Source organism: Spodoptera frugiperda, chromosome 1, assembly GCF_023101765.2.
Source record: "Spodoptera frugiperda isolate SF20-4 chromosome 1, AGI-APGP_CSIRO_Sfru_2.0, whole genome shotgun sequence".
Lineage (NCBI taxonomy): Eukaryota > Metazoa > Arthropoda > Insecta > Lepidoptera > Noctuidae > Spodoptera > Spodoptera frugiperda.
This window is the reverse complement of record NC_064212.1, coordinates 7,829,758-7,851,191: the sequence shown is the minus strand read 5'-3', so window position 1 is coordinate 7,851,191 and position 21,434 is coordinate 7,829,758.

Below are 21,434 nucleotides of genomic sequence, written 5' to 3'. Positions count from 1 at the left end.
TACAATAAAAGTCCTCCAAAAATAATTTGCATTCACAAAATGTCTAGTTAAAATGCAAAAAGGACGTCGACAAACGAGAATTAGATAAATTAGAGGAATTAAAGTTTGTTCCGTCAGTCAGTCAAGTCAGAGTCAGGCGTTGATCACTGTTGAAGGGCGGGGTTTGGTGACATTGACAACTCATTAGTACTTGATCGTGTGCCGGGGGCCCGTATCATCTATCAGAGGAGTTTGACGGCCGTGGAAACTTATCGACTTCTTTGCTTTGAACTGGTCCATTTTTCTTTAGGTTTCAAAGGGAATGTATAGTGTAGTAGTACTGGAATTTCATGAGCTGGATTAACAGCTGGTGTTTTTTATCATAGTATGTGTGACTTTTTTTAAGTGGGGAAAAACAGCCAATGACTTCTTCCGCCTTGGGCGAGACGAGAGGGAGTGTCAGACTCTTACTGACTCAAAAACACCCCGTTCCTACCCCTACTAAAATGATTACCTGCAAAAACAAATCATTTAAAACTAAAATCATTTATTTAGTTACACATAAAATGAAAAGGGGTGAATCGTCCGTGCCGCTGCCGTGTCGCATCCGAGTGCAGTGACAGAGCAATTGGTTTCATTTGAACTCACTGTCAGACTACCAGACAGACAAGCAGACCGGATAGATACGCAGTTATGATGTAAATGTTTGGGATTTATTGCTTAGGAATAGATAACTCAGCGAACATCGAAATAGTGCTTTGGAAATCAGTTAGAACTAAATATGATTAAACAAACGTAGTTATTTATGAAGCTAACTGCGAAGTCTACGCATAGATACATGTGAAGTTGTATCTCACAATAAATCATCATGTTAACTTCAACATATTTACAGAATAAAACAGGAATGATCCCAATCCATTACGAAATTATCTTACAAAGTAGCGTAATAAATATAGATATATGTCTGTATTGATGCAGTGAGCGGAGACAATATTTACTGGGCTACTCCCCTGGTCCTGCCGAACGGAAACTTATAGTTTTGTTGAGGCGCCCGCCGAATAAAATACTGTTGGTCGGGACATAAATCAGACCGCGTCGTGGCCGCAGCCGGCGCGGAGACGCCGCGCCGCCCGCCCGCGGACCTGACGCCCCGCTACATTTTAATAACAGAAGTCCGCCATAAATGGCCACTGACAGATTTTATTTCAACTCGTATATTATCTCTCCAGTCGTGCAGGCTGACTTCTTTTATTAATATCTGTCCCTAAGATCCTCTCTAGCTACCTGCTGACAGGTGGCGCTGGAGGCTGAATGTTGGAACTAACTTTACAATGTTTTCTTCGCACATTGAAAAGCACCTTATTTAAAACTATAAGTCACATTGGGAGAATTAACTTGTACTTAATTATTTCCTTCTAGGTAAAAGAGCTTAGGTAATATTTTTGAATTTATGAAATCCGTATCAAAGTCCTGAAAATAAATAAATTAAACTTTTGTAAGAAATTCAGGTAGGTAACATAAAAGCAAGCAAAAATATCTACTATATCATTGATGCACAACGTTAATCAACAAAAAAATAAAATCAGGGTGATCATCTTTCCATTCCCCGCTCAAAGTAAACTAAGGATCCTACAGATTAGATAGGATTTGGAGTGAAAAATTATTAATATCGGAACTGGAAAGTTTCAATAAGTGTAGATATGTATCGGTGGCGTACGCGCGTACGGCGGGTGTTTTATGGGCAGTTTTAGTGCTGGCCGGCGCGTCGCCAACAATAATGGTGACCGCAAGGGTGTGGGGGCCAGCCGCAGCTGTTTTTTACACGTTCTTACACAACCTTTACCTCAGAATGCAGGGACTGAGGAACGTGCGGAGTCTCTTAAACTTATGTTTTTGGTTTAATTATTGTGATAGATTTGCGACTGGTTGTTATTTCTGAATTCGGTTTATTACCTGTTGGTGCCCAAAAATGATTTGTTGGAACATGCTCTCCATCTACTGCCTCACTAGGCAGGCACTGTACTTTTTACAATATTCAATAGTAAGATAAATCATTATAATTTATATAAACTGTAACATTATAAGTAGTTTGAAAAGACATGATTTGAAAATAAATTTTGGCTTGCACAAACAAATACAAAAGTCTCAATTTTATAAGTACAAATATCCAATCCACGGATTTTATGTTCCGAAGTGACCGTGGCCATTACAATAAAAATATTAAAAACCGCATAAGTAAGAGGCGGAGGTCGTCGGTAGTTCGGTGCAAATGTCGCCCCGGACACTTACATTATTCCATAGTGGCCCTGGAGGCCAGCGGTGGGCGAGTGGGCATCCCCTGCACCTATTATCTCGATACTTTAGATAGTCACCGGGACATTCACGGTCTCCGATCGTTCGCACAAATGACCCGCCATTTGTCCAGATCCGATTAATCATGATTGTGTTTGTGTTGTACCGAAACCTACGACTATAAAAATATAATCCCATCTCGACTTTAATATGCGGTATCCGAGCGGAAACTGATGAGATTCCAAGACGTTGAAAAGGATTGAATTTCGTCAAAGGAAGTCATTATAAACATCTTATAGATTTGGTATCCTCTGATGGATTTTCTAGGTATTATATCGGACTGTTTGGTAGTTCTTGAAAATTAATCCTACAGATTATTTTACTTGGGTGACTTTCAATCACATGGAAGACAAACTTTAGAAATTGAATGCTTGCAAAAACTTAAGAAAGCGATCTCGAATCTCTTTGGACGTTAATAAGTAACATTGATTATATTAAATTAGAATGTCTACGATAACACTCATGTATGATGATCTTAACTAAAGGATTTGATTTGTAGTAACATAAAAAAAACTGCGTTTAAAAAACCGACTTTTAAAAGCAAAAACTAAAAACAAACAAAAATTAAAAACTAAAAAGCAAAAAATAAGTATTGATAGTTTATTCACCCACTGGTTTAGGTTAGAAACCAGTTTGTTCGAAACAAAAAAATAATTTTGTAAGTCGGTTCACAATTGGCAAACCAATGGGTGAACAAAAAAAAAAAACAAACATCCGAACACACTACCTCCTCCTTTTTTAAGGTCGGTAAAAAGGAAGTCTTAAACATAATTTACCTCACATTTCATACACAACCTACATTTAGGTAAGTAAGTATTTGTACATAGGTATTTACGAATGCATGCAGCAGTGTGCAACTGGAAACATGCAAACTGCTGACTTAGATAATGAGGACAGAGCTACATGACACTGCCCAGTACCGAGACTGTAATAAACAATGCAATTCACAGTATTGTTTTGTTGCAATGCTACGCTACCTACCGGTAGATATGATATTAGCCTTGTTAGGAATTTAGGTATATATTATATTGTGTGTTTTGTAGGAGTAGTGATCGATAGTTACGATTGTCGGGTGTTAAATACTTTTTTTAAGAGGGGAATATCATTAAATTACTTCTCCCACCTTGGGTCAGTCAGTGTCAGACTCTTACTAACTAAAAACCACCCCGTTCCTACTCCTGCTTTTTGAGCCAGAGCCCTGGTAAACCTGCTAGGTAGCCCGCAGGTATTAAATACTGGGTTGGTTAATTGTCATAATCCAACAAAGTATTGCGATTCTGATTTTCAAAACACAGTTGGGCCAGTGAAGCTATGACACAAGTTATGGTATTTACACTTCACTATTCATGCTTATAACTAAATATACTATTATTCGACACGATTAGATACATATGTAAACAGTAATCAATAACAATAAATAATAACCTTATTAAATATTATCATTCTAACGTAAGAAACTTAGGAAAGGGTAGCATCAAAATTCAAAATACATTTTAAACCTGATTGAAATGCAAGCGATTGCATTGCTTCAACGACAATCAATAGTTCGATAGTGCGATTGATGTGAGCGGGGGATCCCGTTCCGGTGTGTAGCACATGAGCCGATTGGGGAAGATCTCCGTTCTGCTCCATTATACTTCGCAATAATCCCAGAGCAAGGCACATTGGCTTGTAATACCGGCTTTACTTGATTCGATATAAAGAAATATGATGGACAATTCGCTTTGTATTAGACGGTTACCGGTAAGTAAGTGTGTTGGGAAAATCTAGAAAATTCTGTCCTTTATTGTCCGTTTATTTCATGATTAATCACATCAACTTAATAAATTATATGGCTATGATAATAGTCTACAGATTTAGCAGTTTTTTTAACATGATAATGGACTCGAATACTGGGAGAAAACGGCTTCACAAAGAAGTTTTGGCGCATTTCATATAGTAAGTTATTACATATCCATAAATCTCTATTATAAAAAGTGTATAAAGAGTTTACCACATTTAAAATGACATTAAGATCATACAGTAACGTGTTCTGGTAGTTGCTTGAAGCGTCTCTCTCACGGGCCGCGCTTGGCTGAACCCTGATCCTATCATAACGCAATCGCATATCGGCCATCTTGATAAAACGACAAGGTTCTATCCTCTACACCCTGTATAAACTTCCAACCTTACACTATAGAATATAAGATTGATATTTCCTATACAGGTTGAGATGGTACCTTGTCGCAGTTTGAGTGAAACTGTGCAGATATTTACGTTGATAGCGTTCTAGCAAAGAAGTGGAGTAGATACGTGAACTCGATCAGGGACCATAATAACCTAAAGCTCACGTTATTCCTTCGATAAATGTAACGTATGTATCCGCAGATTGAAAACAATCTTTTCGGGAGTTATTAGATTTTTGTATGCATGCGAGCTCTTACAATTTTCGGGGTTTTCCGACAGTATACAGGGTGTCCCTGAAGTCGACGTCCAACAGGCACCAGATGATCGGCAAGGTTCCAAATGTTATCAGAAAAATATAAAAAATCTAAGTCCTACAGTTTTTAAATTACAGTGACTTATGTGTTATCCACGAAAAAGTACACCCTGTGCCAGTCTTTTGACTCTTTTTGCTACAAATCTTTATTTTTTCGTCTGCAGTCTTCCTTACATTATCCTGAATAGTGCTCCAGTAATACGGAATCATAAATTCTTAGCCAACTGCTTTAGATTGGAAAACATTGTTAGTTTTAGAGGAACCAAATACTCTGAATAAATTTTTTACCTTACTTTAAGTGACTGTACTGAATAAATTATGTATGGCGCTAGTAGTGGCAAATTTCACAAAAGTTGGCGCATTTAATAAGGATTCTAAAATGGTATAGCACTTTGCACATTATTTCTTAAATTCGACACAAAAAAAGATTTTTCAACGAAACTCCGTTTCGATGAATTTATTTGAACTTACTAAAAATTCTTCTAGTGTACTCAAATCATACGTTATAACCTCGTATGCACTAGACAGTACTTTGCACGCTATTTGTTATCATCATGTTGAAAATCAGCGAGGATCTCTTGTCAAACAACATTGTCTGTTTACCCGTGATTTCGCTTGCAGCATTCGTCGGCAATATTATCGCTAGACGAACTGGTGTTGTGCATCTCGAGCCATCGTACTCGGGCTTCGGCATTTTAGCTGAGCACTGGCTTTTTTGCGGCATGTTGATTATTTATTTTTTAAATTATTTTTTGTTTTGCCTGCAATTTCTTGTAACGGTGCAAATAACTCTTTCTCGACAAACTAAAGAATATTTGATGCTTCATCCCGCATTTGAACACGTAACTTAATCGGAGGATTCACCCATTTCTTTTTTTTTTTTTTTATGGATATATGACGAGTAATTGTGCGTAAGGGCTCATGTACCATACCACTACCGCGTCGATATGCTGTGTACATGAATCTGCCGCGTCCGTTCCTTTTGATTTTACTACACATTTGATAATGTGTTTGATGCACTATGAACATCATATTGCAATCATTCAATATTATTTAGTGAAACATGATACACAACATCAGTTCCTCTAGTAAGTCTATTAATATTGCCAACGAAAGCTGCTAGCGAAATCATGAGTAGACAGACAATATTGTTTGACAAGAGATCCACGCTGATTATCAACATGATGATAACAAATCGCGTGCAAAGTGTTGTCTAGTGCATACGAGGTTATAACGTATGATTTGAGTACACTAGAAGAAATATTAGTAAGATCAAATAAATTCATCGAAACCGAGTTTCGTTGAAAAATCTTTTTTTGTGTCGAATTTAAAAATAATGTGCAAAGTGCTATACCATTTTAGAATCCTTATTAAATGCGCCAACTTTGGTGAAATTTGCCACTACCAGCGCCATACATAATTTATTCAGTACAGTCACTTAAAGTAAGGTGAAAAATTTATTCAGAGTATTTGGTTCCTCTAAAACTAACAATGTTTTCCAATCTAAAGCAGTTGGCTAAGAATTTATGATTTCATATTACTGGAACACTATTCAGGATAATGTAAGGAAGACTGCAGACGAAAAAATAAAGATTTGTAGCAACAAGAGTCAAAAGACTGGCACAGGGTGTACTTTTTCGTGGATAACACATAAGTCACTGTAATTTAAAAACTGTAGGACTTAGATTTTTTTTTATATTTTTCTGATAACAGTTGGAACCTTGCTGATCATCTAGTGCCCGTTGGACGTCGATTTCAGGGACACCCTGTATATTTTAAATTCATGTCTTCAAAATAAAATGTTGTCATAGGGTTGTTCTAAACTGCCCACGTACATATACCTAATTAAAAGTGCAATAGGTACTTTAAGATTAATTCTATTAGCATCAGTTAGCTACTGTAAGCAACATGTAAGTTTTACGTAAGTAACCTTAAGTTATTCAAGGTCAGGGTCCTTCTAGATTTAGCAATAAGTAGGATCTAAATCTGGTGATTAATTAATTTATAAGGAACTCTTTGAAAACCAATTATAATTATTTCTAAATACCTTTACAGGAACTTTCCAATACAAGAGCTCGAATTAAGGGAAAAATATAAGGAAGTCCACAAAAACCATAAAATATCCCCCTAAGCTTCCGCTCACCGATAATCCCTTTAGTGAGGGAAAAAACTTCAAAAGTTTGTGCGGGCTTGTGGGGTCCTGAATTTTTGATCTCTATTAAATTGTTTCAAATCGTTTAACTTGTCGCGGCTCAATCAGTGGGCGCGTGGCGCGTGACGCCATGCTGTGTGTCGCCGTGTCGCGCGACTCGGCGTCGTGCCGCACCGCTGTTTCACGCTTGCTGCTCCGCAAAGCGATGCTGAGATTGCAACTCACGCCTCCATGTGCTCAAATACCGTAACAAACTATAATTTCAACGATTCAGAAAACGAAATTATATGATTTAGTTAATAATATTCCTCGTTGCTCATTTTAAGGAAAAACTGTATTGTTCTTGTATAATGTATACCTACAGCTAGTGGAAAAATGATGCGTTAACAGCCGAGGATAAGCTGCTTCTAATCGGATCATACTTATACCGTATTACCCGATATGTTCTGATTTTTTTCTCAAACACAACGACCCATTAGTATGTTAATAATGTCGACAAAATGAGCGAAGTGTAACAGAACACTTCATTTTTGCCATTTTGCTATTGGAATAGAGGTTTAAGTAAATTCTTATTTTGCTTATTAAGTATGTCTTTAGTAAATGACCAAAATTAATAAATATACATAAATGTATGCTCATAAATGTAAATACAACAAAACCAATCAATTACCAGAAGCCAGGCTTTGTTTTTAGATCCGGACAATTATTATTTTATCTGTTATACAATATCGTATGACCATAAATCGTTGATAGTAACGGTAGGTGGAGGGTCGCATCACGGCAAAACTGATTTATTCACTGGTGATATTTTATAGCGCAGTTTGTTCCGCCCGTTATTGTATTAGGGCGGCTGTTTGTTACAACGCCTTGCCCTCGCCCCTGTACACTGCGACTTTTCTTTTAAAACATTTAATTGTTTTCTTTATAAAGTTTCTCGAGGAAGTTGTGCGAGGTTAATTAGGGGAAGTGGTTATTAATTTGAATTAAGTAGCTTATAAGAAGGTTCAATGTCGTTTTACCACTGGCTTTGAGTCGGAACACGGGAAAGAAACTTAATATTCAATCATTAAGATCATGTGTGATAAAACACTGGAAACTATTCAAATAACGTTGACCATAATTTTCTAATTTATTGATATTGTAGTAAAAAACACCCACTGTATTAAAAACATATCTTTGATTCGCTCCGGCATCCCCTTTCACCAATAGACTCCCTTAAAAACGCTTTTAAACTTCATAACTGGAGCCCAATAAAAAATAACGTCACTGACTGCCCCTAATTTTTAAAATTGCGTGAAATTAAATTTAGAATATACTCCTTATCCCTCGGGAGTCTGACAAATAGCCGAGAGCAGCGGCGGCGCGATTTAGCCATGCTATAATTGGTTTTTTAATGCGGCACTCGCGAAGTACTACCTTCCGCTTTATCAAGTGAATACATTATCAAATTGTTAGGCGGTTGACGCGTCCCCTGCGCCATGAATAAGAATCAAATGCGCTCGCGGTTCACACACCCGCAGACCGTACCAGAGGGGTTGCAAATTACTGATTCCGTTCAACAAATCCGCATTTTAACGCTTGATAAATACAAATTAAACCATAATACTTATTGTTGTAGTTAGAGGGAGTCTTTAAATAATTTTTATAACCCCATTTTTTTTCCAAAAGTGATAGAAGAAAATTGTTATGCTATGCCACTATTTCGTCAATGTTTCTTTTTTTTACATAATAAAGAACAATACTTTGAGTGATATCGACAGGGGTTCGGCTGATAGTGCAGATGGAGGGCGCATTAAATTTGACAAGCGAAGATATTCAAAAGCATCTATGGGTGTGCGTTCCCATTGTTTTTACCGACTTCACAAAAAGGAGGAGGTACTATGTTCGGCTGTTTGTATGTTTTTTTTTTTTTTTTTTTTTGTATGTTTGTTCATCGAATACTCCTTCAATTGTCAACGGATTTTCACAATTCTTTTTTTGTTCGAAAGTAGATAGTTCTGAGGTGGTCCCATTGTCACCAAGTTAGGATCTGATGATGGAATCTTAGAGAAATCGAGGGAACTCCTCAAATATTATAGGGAACTATATAGTGATTTTGGTATATTCATCTAGAATTGAAGCATTTACCGTCAAAAAGTAACCTTTGAAGAGGTGGAACTGATGAAGAAGACCAGAAATGGCCAATGGAACTTCATACTCACATAGAAATCACAATAAAGTTAATGAATACTCCGTCAATTGTCAACGGATTTTCACAATTCTTTTTTTGTTCGAAAGTAGATAGTTCTGAGGTGGTTCCATTGTCACCAAGTTAGGATCTGATGATGGAATCTTAGAGAAATTGAGGGAACTCCTCAAATATTATAGGGAACTATATAGTGATTTTGGTATATTCATCTAGAATTGAAGCATTTACAGTCAAAAAGTAACCTTTGAAGAGGTGGAACTGATGAAGAAGACCAGAAATGGCCAATGGAACTTCATACTCACATAGAAATCACAACAAAGTTAATTAAGTGACTGTGACAATATAAATAAATAAAGTAGTTATTGAGATAGAGAATTTTAACCGACTTTTTTAGTTGCGATACTAAGTATCGCAACTAAAAAGTGTGAAATAAAATACTTTTTACAAAAAAATAAACCGACTTCACTAAAAAAGTTAAAAATAACTTTAATTTCGGAAGTCGGTGTAGCAAACAAATAATACCGAGAAACACCGACTTCCGAAATTAAAGTTATTTTTAACTTTTTTAGTGAAGTCGGTTTTAGCTGGTGATATTCACTATCACCTATAATATACTTACTTATAAATTTAAAAATAAGGCAAGAAGACGATATTTATTTAACATTTTTCTATGGAAGTACAGTAGTTCGTAGAGGGTTACACTCGATAGATTTGTCCTATGTGGACGTACTTCACACAATACGTTCCGTCATACCGTATTTTGGTTGTGAATGGAACCTTGCACACTGTGATAGAACATCTCGTGAACCCGGTCACGTCCGACGTTACATTTACGTCGATCCTTCGACTGACACTGAGCCTATTGCAGAGAGTTCTGATAACGAGCCTATTTACTACGACTATCATTCACCAACGCTTTATTTTGTCCATTTTATGAAGTCCTAACATGATAGCACAGTCGCAAGTTCAAAACGAATGAACGTTTTATGTACGTATTTGTTTGTTTATAGTTAAACCGTCATTGGGTCGAACTTTACTATCGTTCTGAAAAAAAAAACAAGTAAAAAGCGTGGCGGAACACTTATCCCTCGCATAAAGATGGCTAATGCAGTTAGTATAGGAAATCTACGCGCGCAACCGGGAACTTGCCTCCGTGGTTAAGTGGCCCATTCGCGTGCAAACGAGCGCGCACTTTAAAAATAATAAAACCCCTTCAATATCTATGGAGACACTGAGAGTTCTTTGACAATACACGTGAAAAGGCAACTTTGAGAGCTGTTTTAAATTTTAATAATTTTCAGGAAAAATTCTAACTTTCCTAGAATATCTGCACTGAGCAAGATTTCCTGCAGGTTGCATAGTATTCTACTGTGGTATCCAGTGTTGTCTCTGATTCCGTGATTGTGTTACGTCGGTTACACACGGGTGCCAGATGTGTGCACAAGCGATCAAACTGACCGAGGCGGTCGCGCAGTGTAAACACTGCCTAACTAACCGTTTTCACACCTCCATAGTGGTTTTAACGTGATTTCCGATTGTTTTATTGGATTTATGATAAAATATCTACTATTTTGTGAAACATGTTTTTATTTTGTAAGTCATCTAATTTAATATGCTCTTCAATTACTTAACTAGCATAGGTATTATGACTTCATTAAGAAGCATGATTTTACTGACGTCTTGGTTTAGTTGAAACGAGAAATACTAAACTTATAACGGCACTTTTATGACATGAATAAACCCTTCTACGACATCAATAAAGACACCTGATTTAAACGGCACGAACAGGAAATAGAAATGTACAAACCTTGTTACCGAAGAAACAGGCCCGTATTTCCCTTATTCGTTCATGTGACGCGGCACCTCTATCTAGTTAGGAGCGGTGCACACGGGGAAAAATGAAATATAGAGGCAATCCAAATAGATTGTTATCTACCCGCGTGTTTACCGGCGACGGCGAGCACGTTCGCGCTAACAAGCGACCCTCTCGCCTTAAAACACGACGAGCGGTGACAGACACCCTTAGCACCTTCCCTAAACTGCACGACGCAATTTGACAGCAGTGCTCGTGACAGCTGGACACTCGCGCCTTTATTCTATCCCGGTAACACAATAAAACTATTTGATGACCACAGCAAAATGTTCTACAAAACTAAATAACGATTCCCAATACACTTAGGTATTTTCCTTTAGACCGTTACTATCTGTTATATTATCATCCTCGAGTCAAATGAACAGCTCAAATCACATGAGCTGTCAATTAACAAGACTCATAAAATGTATTGATTCATATCAAGGACAGTAAAAATTAATGTGACAGATAGCACGCACCTCCACCTCTATTAATTCGTCGACCGTAACTAAAACTATAAACGTCGGTTAATCCCATGTATCATAGCGGGGTGGTCATTGATTTGCTGCTATCGGATGGTCGCCGTGACTTATTATCGGTCCCCTCGCGTCTCGCGCCCATTACCTTCGAGTCCGGCCTCCGTGGAGGAACCAAGTCTTCTAATAACTGCGCCTCTAATACACCTCATGTTTCCCCAACATCCCACTATTCGTTTTGTGACTAATTGAGCGTAGGCGTTGTAGATTCCAGTTTATTGCCGATACTTTATCAACTTGCTACACCGTCGCGTCGTGGGTTTTCTATTATAGATGCCACACTTCTCTAGTAAGACTTGATGTTAATTTCAATTATTATATTGTAGCAAACCTGTCGGTAGACAAAGCACGATAAGGGAATTACAAATCATCATTAGCATAATCCGGCGCGGGCGCAAAACAGATAGCGGTAAGGTGCTTAGGTAAATTAACTAAGCGCGTCTACGACTCCGCTACGCTCGGCGCGCGTAGCCCGCGCTCGTAGCCGCGGGCTTTATCAGCTTTATTGACGTGCCAGTTAAATACTTTCACAATTTAGATGCACCATTTGAATAATATTTTTTTATTTGCTCTTTAATTTTGAATGAGGGTAGTAAACTACAGCTTATTTGAAGCAATTTCACTGTGGTACTTAGTAAAGTAGTCATCAATATTCCATGGCGTTATCAGTGCTGAAATACATGGGTAAGTGGACGTGGGCGTGAGTACTTGTGATTGGATTAGGTTCGTGGTGTGTTGACGAGCCCCACGGGACTGGCACTCACGACCCACGGCCTACGGCGATGCAGTGACACCTCCGACACGCGCCCAATACTACTGTCCGACTCAATACAAATAAAATCCTCCACTGAAGGTCATTCACTCGTGTCTCATAAAACTTAACGAAATTGACGTTTTTTATTATTCTTTACTGATGATGTCCGTCATAAAGTATACTATGTTTTAGTATCGTAACAAAATGTCGTGCCACGAGCCAAGAGAGGAGGATGTGCACTGCTATTGTAACTATTTAAGAAAATTATTAGGTGCAATTACGCAGCTTGTTGTGCGTGATTGGAATGCTTGGCGTAGGGCGGCAGACGAGGGTCCGACGACAAATTCTTACAAATTAATACATCTATCTAGGAGCCGGCTCGCGACCGACCGCGATACGTTTGGAATACTTTATTATCCCAACTCAACACAACCCCCTAGAGACCGAATAATGAAGATAAGTAAGTGTTGGTGGTCAGTTAAGGGATGATTAGAATTTTAAGAAAACATACCAAAGTTTATCAAACTGATACAACTTAAATTCGACAATAATAGACAAGACGTTCATAAGTAGACATTTGAAGAAGTAAAAGGAGCGGCTGATAGAGAGAAGAGTGTACAAATCGAATAGGACGATGTAACAATCGAGGATAAGAGTGTTGTAGCAGACAATGCCGCAACATCGCGGGGAATTCTATTTCTAATCTGTGAGTATAATCTGCAGCGTCAGCGCGACACTGCAATATGCGTCGGCCGCCCCGCGCCCCGCGGCCCGGTTCACACTCGTTGTTTCGAGAGCAATCGAGGCGCCAATAAAAAAGGCGATCGTCGCCCCGAGCCCCCGCACCGACTTATTTACAGAACTCCCTGCCATCGCTATTTATTTTATTGACTGCCATTTGGCCTGACTTTTATCGCTGCCCACTTCCCGGATAAAACAACAGCAGCAGGTAAAGATTGTCCAGAAGTAACTGCCTCCGTGATACGGGGTCGTCCCAGTAATCATGATAACTTTACTCGAACCAATTCTAATAAAAACAGTTCACATTTGCTCAACGATTTAGCAATAAAACCAGACGCCATAACAGTTGCAACTTAAATTATTTTTTACAATGGGAAATATAATGGGGTTATTAAAAGTCAATGTATAAATGAAATCTAAAGCGATTTAGGTTTAAAATAGAATGAGCCATTTCATTTCTTATTAACTTTAACGATATTTTTATTCCTCAAGTGTTTTTATGTTGGTGTAAAGGTAAAGATAATGAGTAGTCTGCACTTAGGTCTACACATGTATAACATGAGAATCATCAGACAATTGCAGTTTTGTTTAAAAAGCACCTAATGTTAGAAATAGTAAAAAATATCATAACAATAAAAATCACTAGGAAAGCTGAAAAAGATAAACAAATAAAATATCTTGACTTGGCTCACGAGGTTGTCGACATGTGGAATGTGGATTCGGCTATCGTTGTGCCGATAGTCGTGTCGGCCAACGGATTAATACCCAACAGCCTCGACAACCACCTTAGGAGGCTGGGGTTAGGCGGATGGATCAAGGGCCTGATGCAGAAGGCAGTACTCCTCGAAACGGCACGTATTGTGAGGAGGTTTCTGTCTCTGGAGCCCTAACCACCGGTAGCTTGGACCATGCTCCCGCTACTGGTCGGCTCCTATTTTTATATTTTTAAATGTTATTTTGTTTTTTTATTTTTATAAGTAATGTTTAAAAATATAATTTTAGAGTGTTATAAATAAATATATACAAAATCACTTGCAAATGTTGGGCAATTTGTTTTATTGCGCTGGGTTACCGGTCGGCGGCACGGGAGCGCGAGCAGGCCACCGGGGCAGCGGCTGCGGGGCAGGCTCGCTCGCGGCTCGCAAGGCAAGGGGTGACTCCCATTTTCCACACATCATTGCATCGGGCCGCAGATTTATTTGCATGCGGGCCGCTGACCAGGATCCATTACAGCCATTATCATGCTATCTGATCAACCGGCACGAGAGTTATGGCGCTCTTGTTTTTCTTAACTACATGAAAAAATGCCAACAAAGGAAAAACTCGAATATTTAGGATACAGAACAGAGGGAATTGGTAATAGGACGGGTTATAGTTTCCGGGATATTTCTTTTATTTAGGGTAGTCGCCCTGTAGGTGGTGATCGAGTTAGCTGAAATATGAACATCCTTGTTTAGGGTAACACAAAATTAGAATAATGGAGGTCGTTACTGGAACGTATCCGATCGATCTTAAGTAATGAGTACTTATCTGACAGAGATTAGTTAACGTATCAGAGAGTCATGAGAAAAGTTGTGTGGGCCGAACTTCTCAAACTTGACAGGAGTCGAGGAAAGTCTGTATAGGGAGGGCGGCGGGCGACTATTTACTGCATTTCATTCAGATTTATGCCACACGCCGTCCATAGCCGAGTTGCTCAATACAGATAATGAACGGGGCGGAAACTATAAATCTGTGGAAGTTGCGTAATAGAGAAGAATCGTGTAAGTAAAGTAAACATAATAAAGTGTTTAAGCTGGTTAGTTTAGTCGTTCATGTTCACAGTTCACCGTAACGGGCCGGTCTTCCGCGTGCCATTTGAACCTGCTTAGTGAGGTTTCCGCTTAAGCGTATTAATCTGAAATTAGGTCGCAGTTAACACCGCCATGTTAAGTATCGAAGGGTCAGTGTTCCCTCGGACATAATATCCTGCTGAACAAATTATAAGCTGTTTAGTCCTTTTAAACCAGTGTAAGATAACACATTCTTAATTAACAACATATTTTTATCTATTGATGTGCTAATTTATGTTATAACTTTCGTGAGACTTGTCACTTGTCAATTAATTAATGTATGTTAGTTAAAACATAACAATTAATTTAATTTGTTAATAAATGTATTATAGTCTAAAAATTTTGTAGACTGTAATTTATGCCATACCTAGCTTACGAAGAGTTAACAAGGATAACGTTGAAATCAAATATTAATATCCAGTTAGTTAAAGCGAATATTAGGTTTAGAGAATATATTATTTTTTGAAAATAATTGATGAATAGATATGTCTACTATTAATGTTGGTAAAATCAACACCCATTCCATGATAGTATTTCCTTTCACTTTTCCAATGTGAAAGAGCCACGTGTAGAAAAAATAAACAAAACCGTTTAATATCTAAAGTAACTTTATTATGTTTATGAACACAGCTGTCTAATAAACAAAGTGAATGTTTTCAGTGTATCCTGTTGGTTTTCCTTTATCGTCGTATTTGTATCACACAATGGTGATTATGCAAGCGGGTCACATTACTAGAAGCGATGTTTGACCGCGTGTAGGGGCGATTTTATTTTACTGAGCTCTTTATTGGTCCCTATCAATGGCATAGTGCGTATTTGTTATTATTATAAGTTATCGATAGTAAATTACTTGTCGATGTTGTTTAGTTACTTAGTGAAAGTATTTTAGTGGATTTAATTCTGGTTTTTGTATTTATTAGTCGCGTTTTTCAATATATTTTATATCAAGCCAAGACATAAAGTTTACATTTTACACTTCTATCATTAGTGGTGTCGTTACAATGTTTCAATTTACTTTTTATGTGAGTAGGTATAGCTAGAATGATTTAACATTTAATATTAAGAAAATTATACACACAGATTTCCCAGTAGCTTCTTACAAGTCTTGAATTTGGAAATAAGTTGAAGACTAGACTTGAACTACAGCAATATCGATAAAATGAACTTAAACTACAACACTAGTGGTCATAGTTTCGTGTGGGATGGACGCGACAAATCAAGCCGCGAGCTGCAATGGGGCGGCTCCGCATCGACAGCTCTGATTTATAGAGGAGCCGCGTTATCGCACCCGCGTCTCTGTCCTGCTGTGATGCTACGCAGAGCTACGCTGTACTACGCTACGACGCACTACGCCATGCTACACTCCGATCTCTAGTGCTACGACCTGCTACGCCACGCTACGACCTGCTACGAGGTGCAAATTCTGGACAAAAGAAAAATATTTATTTTAAGAGTTTTAGGTGACCAAAAGCTCCACTGCCAGAAAGTATCTGTTTAACAGTGTAACGGCATTTGGAATGGAATGAAATATATGACGCCACGTTGATGAGAACCATCACTGAGATTCATCAACTTTTAAAACTGTTTTTTGTAAATTTCTAAAGTATAATTTTTAAAAAGCCACTTAGCTTATTTCTTTTTGGATAAAACTTAGGCTTTATTCACAATCATATTAATTTTGTTTGAATTAGTATTAATTAATTGTAATGACAATTTAAACAGCGGCTGCACCTTATCGCAACGAAACCCGAAAACATTTATGAAACTTTTCACAAATGTTTTAAAATTCAAGCGGTGCCGCGTTACATTAAATTTAACTTGTATTTGTAGAGGACGTTTAATCGCTTGTTAACGGTCGGTGACCGTGGTAAATCTCTTGTAATCCGGTGCAGAACAAATATAGTTGAGAGGCAGATAAGGTGCGTCCGGCGTGTGGACGGCTCGGACGCGGTCCGCTAATGTCCCATTTGTATGATGATGTCGGCCCGTGCCCGAAAATCGCCTCCCTACGGTCTCCTTTACGTATACTTCGTGGCGTGAAAGTGACGTTGCCTGGCGCTATAGCTGGTCATAAGTAATCGTACGATTTACAGCGACTTAAGTACTTTTATCTAGCTATGGGATAGGGCTGTAGGTGAAGCCTATCAGGCCATAGAACACAATACAAAAATTGACCTTTATTTTCTACGAATACATATGTATTTAGGTACATATGGTAACATTGAAGTTCGGGCAATATATTGGTCGAATCCTAGAAATTGTAAAGTAGTTTGACAAGTTAATCTTGTTTGGGATGGTAATATGAAAAAAATAAAAACGTACGTAATAAATGTTTATGTTTTAACTAGACCTCAATGACTTTCGAATGACCTGCATGTTCCAGCATGATTTTTTGTTCTAGAAAAACACGGTATGAAATCCACTACTTGCATCAGTACCTTGAAGTAGGTACCTATTTACAACTTGGAATAGAAACTGTAATAGGTATCTATAGTAAGTAGAAACATCTATACAATATCTGTATGTGAAATACAAATAAAAGGCCAAGATAAAAGGCAACCTTTAATACGTAATATAGGACATACGTACTACGTATTGCAGCTCTGTGGACGTGGAGCTAAAACGGGCGCCAAAGTAAACACCAGAGACAATATTTGCTTTTTGTGTTTGAAAAAATGACCGGCGGAGGTCAGTTAATTTACATGGTAAACGCGCGCTTAGAATGGACCGTCACGCACGGTCAGTCGCTCACAAGACCGGCTATCAAGGACAGGGCGAAGCGCACTGCAAATAATTTATAACCTTTAAATTTTTTCGAATTTTCCAACGAACAATTTTAACGAAATCTTGTTTTTTTGAACAAGGGTTTGACACCTTAGTATTAAACGTACCTGCCTCATACACGTAAGAAATTTTTTGTTATTCTATAGGCATTTTGCAGAGTTTGGAAAATCTAAGCAGTTTTTTTTTAATCAGAATGTTGTTATACGGAGGATTTTTTGCTAGAGAGGTTAAAAAGTTTTCTCAACAGCTGTTAGCTGTTATTGTTTTTGTTATTAGCTGCGTTTCTAGGTGACATTCATGTTCCAAAAAATAGTAAACTAGTTTGATTAAAATTCCGTACAAAAAAGTGGTCTCAATTTCAAATTGATATGTTTAGTATCTAATCTTTTTGGAAAAGACGATTTTACGTCACACCATACTCGTTTATTACCCAGCTAAACCAGTTAATAATAATTATTACGTTGTTCGTTTGCATAGATTATTAATTAAAGATCTATATAATGTATATTCTATAGCCTACAGCTCACAATATTAGCGGCTGGCGATAATTTAATTTAGTCTTGATGGTGTTGCGGATGAGTCGGCGGGAAGAGTGCGTCATTAGCGGTTATCACTTCATTCCGGATGAAAAAACTTCAACAGCCCTCGTCGCCTCTCACGTGCGCTTATGATTTATTAATTTTCACCTTCATAAATATGGCGCACGCCTGTATAATGAGTCGACAATATACAAATTATTTACTAAGTTAAAACCTAATTTACGTTATGTCATCATATAGGAAACGCATTTCTAAGAAGGGTATAAAATAATGACTATTAAATTTATAATTCGTGATATGTAATAGTCCATATTATTAGATTATCATGCTTGTTAATCTGCAAAAGAACAAGCAGAGAGGTTCACTAAATCTTAAGTTCATAAAGAATCGGTTTGACTGTTTCGTTGGTCACTAGAGCGAGTCGAGGAAGTTTCGAGTTTGATTTTAAGGTCTGAGGCGAAGTAATAGCTAACAACAATTATAGGTAATAGAACTTTAATTTTTTTTCAATTATGTACTTTTCAAATATTTCATTTAAAAAATGATGGTGACAGGTTAAAAAACGGCTGTCACATTGAATTGTTACGTTGCTCTGCCTACCCTTACAAGGATATAAAAGCTTGACGTTACATATGTAAAGAATCGAGTTGGCTAATAACCTTAAGTGACTTGTTTACACATTACTAAGCTAACAGTTTGATGATTTGAAAGTGTTAATGACTTTCATAGATAGAGAGTGTCGACCAAAATACTTAAACATTTAGCCATGCGGTTGCGGTCAGGACATGAATAGGTCATCGGCATCTATATTTACATAATTATATGAAGTGTACACTGTATAGTATGAAAACTACAAACTCAAATGCTCTTCATAGTGAAATCTTTCTAGACTTTTTTGACTTTCTAACTGCATTCTTTGATCAAGTAACGTTATTAACTAAAAATCAAGGTTTACGCGCATATAAGAATGGAGAATAGCTCTACTAGTTTCGAGTCACAGAGGGACTCTTGATGACTCTTCATCATGAGCAGCGTGCGCAGACGCGTGACTGTGATTTTTAGTTAATTTAGTATGTCTCACGATAGTTTTTATTAAAATAAAGTAGAATTATTACTAGATTTTACAAGTGTGCAGCTCAAACTCAAACTGTTTTTACATTCCATGATGTGACTTCAAGTGTAGTTGTGTTTCTACACTTTCTACGGTAATTACGATCATAGCCAGCGATAGGGACACCCGACTGCTAGCAATCATTTTTAATACCAACTAAATATCAAATTAAAAAGTGTGGGCCGGCTCGACCGGAGTGATACCACGGCCTCACAAAAAACCGACGTGACAACGCTTGCGATATGTTTCGTTGTGTGAGTGAAGTTACCAGAGGCCCAATTACCCCCTTCCCAATCTTCCCAATCTCCGACTCCCCGACTATCCTTAAATTCCTAACCCCCAAAGGTCGGCAACGCACTTGTAACGCCTCTGTTGTTTCGGGTGTCCATGGGTGGCGGCGATTGCTTACCATCAGGTGATCCGTCTGCTCGATTACTTGATTAGTTATATCATAAAAAAATACTGTTAGCAGTTAGAAAACTCTAATAATTTAGTTCAAGTTACAGCCTACTTAGAAATCGCTCTCTCACTACTAGGAGACCATACTACTTATGTACTTAAAAGAAAACATTTTCCAAATGTGACCTTCATTTTGATTATTCCAAAGCAGCAGGCAGTATGCAGGGAGTGTAGATATGTATCTGTAGCACAGTACGACGGCACGAGAGGATTGCAGAGTCAGCAGCACGCGCGATCGATAGGCACGCATCTCCGCCTGCCTATCGAATAGCTTTTTGTTCTACCAGCTTTTTATTATTGATGATATCCTGGTACTTTGGCACCTGTGTTACCTGTAGATAGAAGGATATATTTAACCGACTTTAAAATAGGAGGAGATTGTAGCTTTTTTAATTCTGTTGTGAAGGTATCTATTTGAGAAGTGCGACTGTTTAAAAATGTAGAGGGAAGTAAAAATTAAGGAAGGAACTATGTACCTATATTGTTTATTCTCGTGGGTATAATAACTGTTTAGACATTGAATCAATTTGAGCACACTGCTTTAATTTTGAAGGATATATGGATGTACCTAATTCCAATGATGTTGTTATCAAGGTTCTACTTACCATCCTATCTACCTTGATACCTATATTAGCATAGCAGTAGGTACCCGGTGATAGTAAACTACCTCTTTACTTGCATATCTACGTTAATAGTAGGTACCTACTTCTTAATAATTTTAATTTAAAGGTGTAGATAAACGTTAAGAAGGAATAAGGCTACCTTGATTAGAAAAAAAAACAAAAATTATTTTTGAGGTCCCTGCAAACGAACGTTTTCCTATATTCGTCCAGGTACCTATTTATTACCTAGTTATTGTACACTATGTATTTAAAGAAGAAAAAAGGTTAATTATTTGTTTGCTAAAGATGTAATTTCCAAACGTTCAAATTCTTTATTTTTCGAAATTTTCCGGGAAATCACCTTAAGTCTTCAAAGTTACCAGATAGAAATAAAGTTGATTTTAGAAAAGATTGGAATATATTACTAAGAAATATTATAGAAATGATTACTAACTTTCATTTCCCATATCTACACATAAAAACATTGGTGTAAAAAATATTTTAATTATTTACAAAATTATCAATATTTGAATAGTGGTCTGGTCACTCCACTTTTAAAAGTGTTGCCAAATAATTAACTAATTAAGTACAAATATCTACGTTTCATAAAGTCATTTTGTTAATTTATAAAAGTTAAATTAATGTATTATTCCTCATATCAACTATTTATGCAGTTTTTCTGACACTTATGAGAGTTAGTGATAGAATTTCTTTTATAGATCAAAAAAATTGTAAAAAGCAAAAGTGAGACTGACGAACACAATACAATTTTATGTACATTCCTTTTTATCCGACTGCGCCAGAAGGAGGGTTATTGGATAGATGACTTAAAAACTACCTTTAGGTCATAATAGGAATTGATAAATATTTGATAACAATCAGAATATTTGCTACAGGTCCAATCAAAATGTTTGCAATTGGGTCTTCTTTTAATCCATTAATACTGTTAATACATTAACACTTTTAGTTCGCGTGCTTCTACTGTTATTCGGGATTTCATTAAAATATCAATAATTAAACGAACTTCATTACACAAAAAAATTGTACATATTTTTATTTACATTTTTATATTCT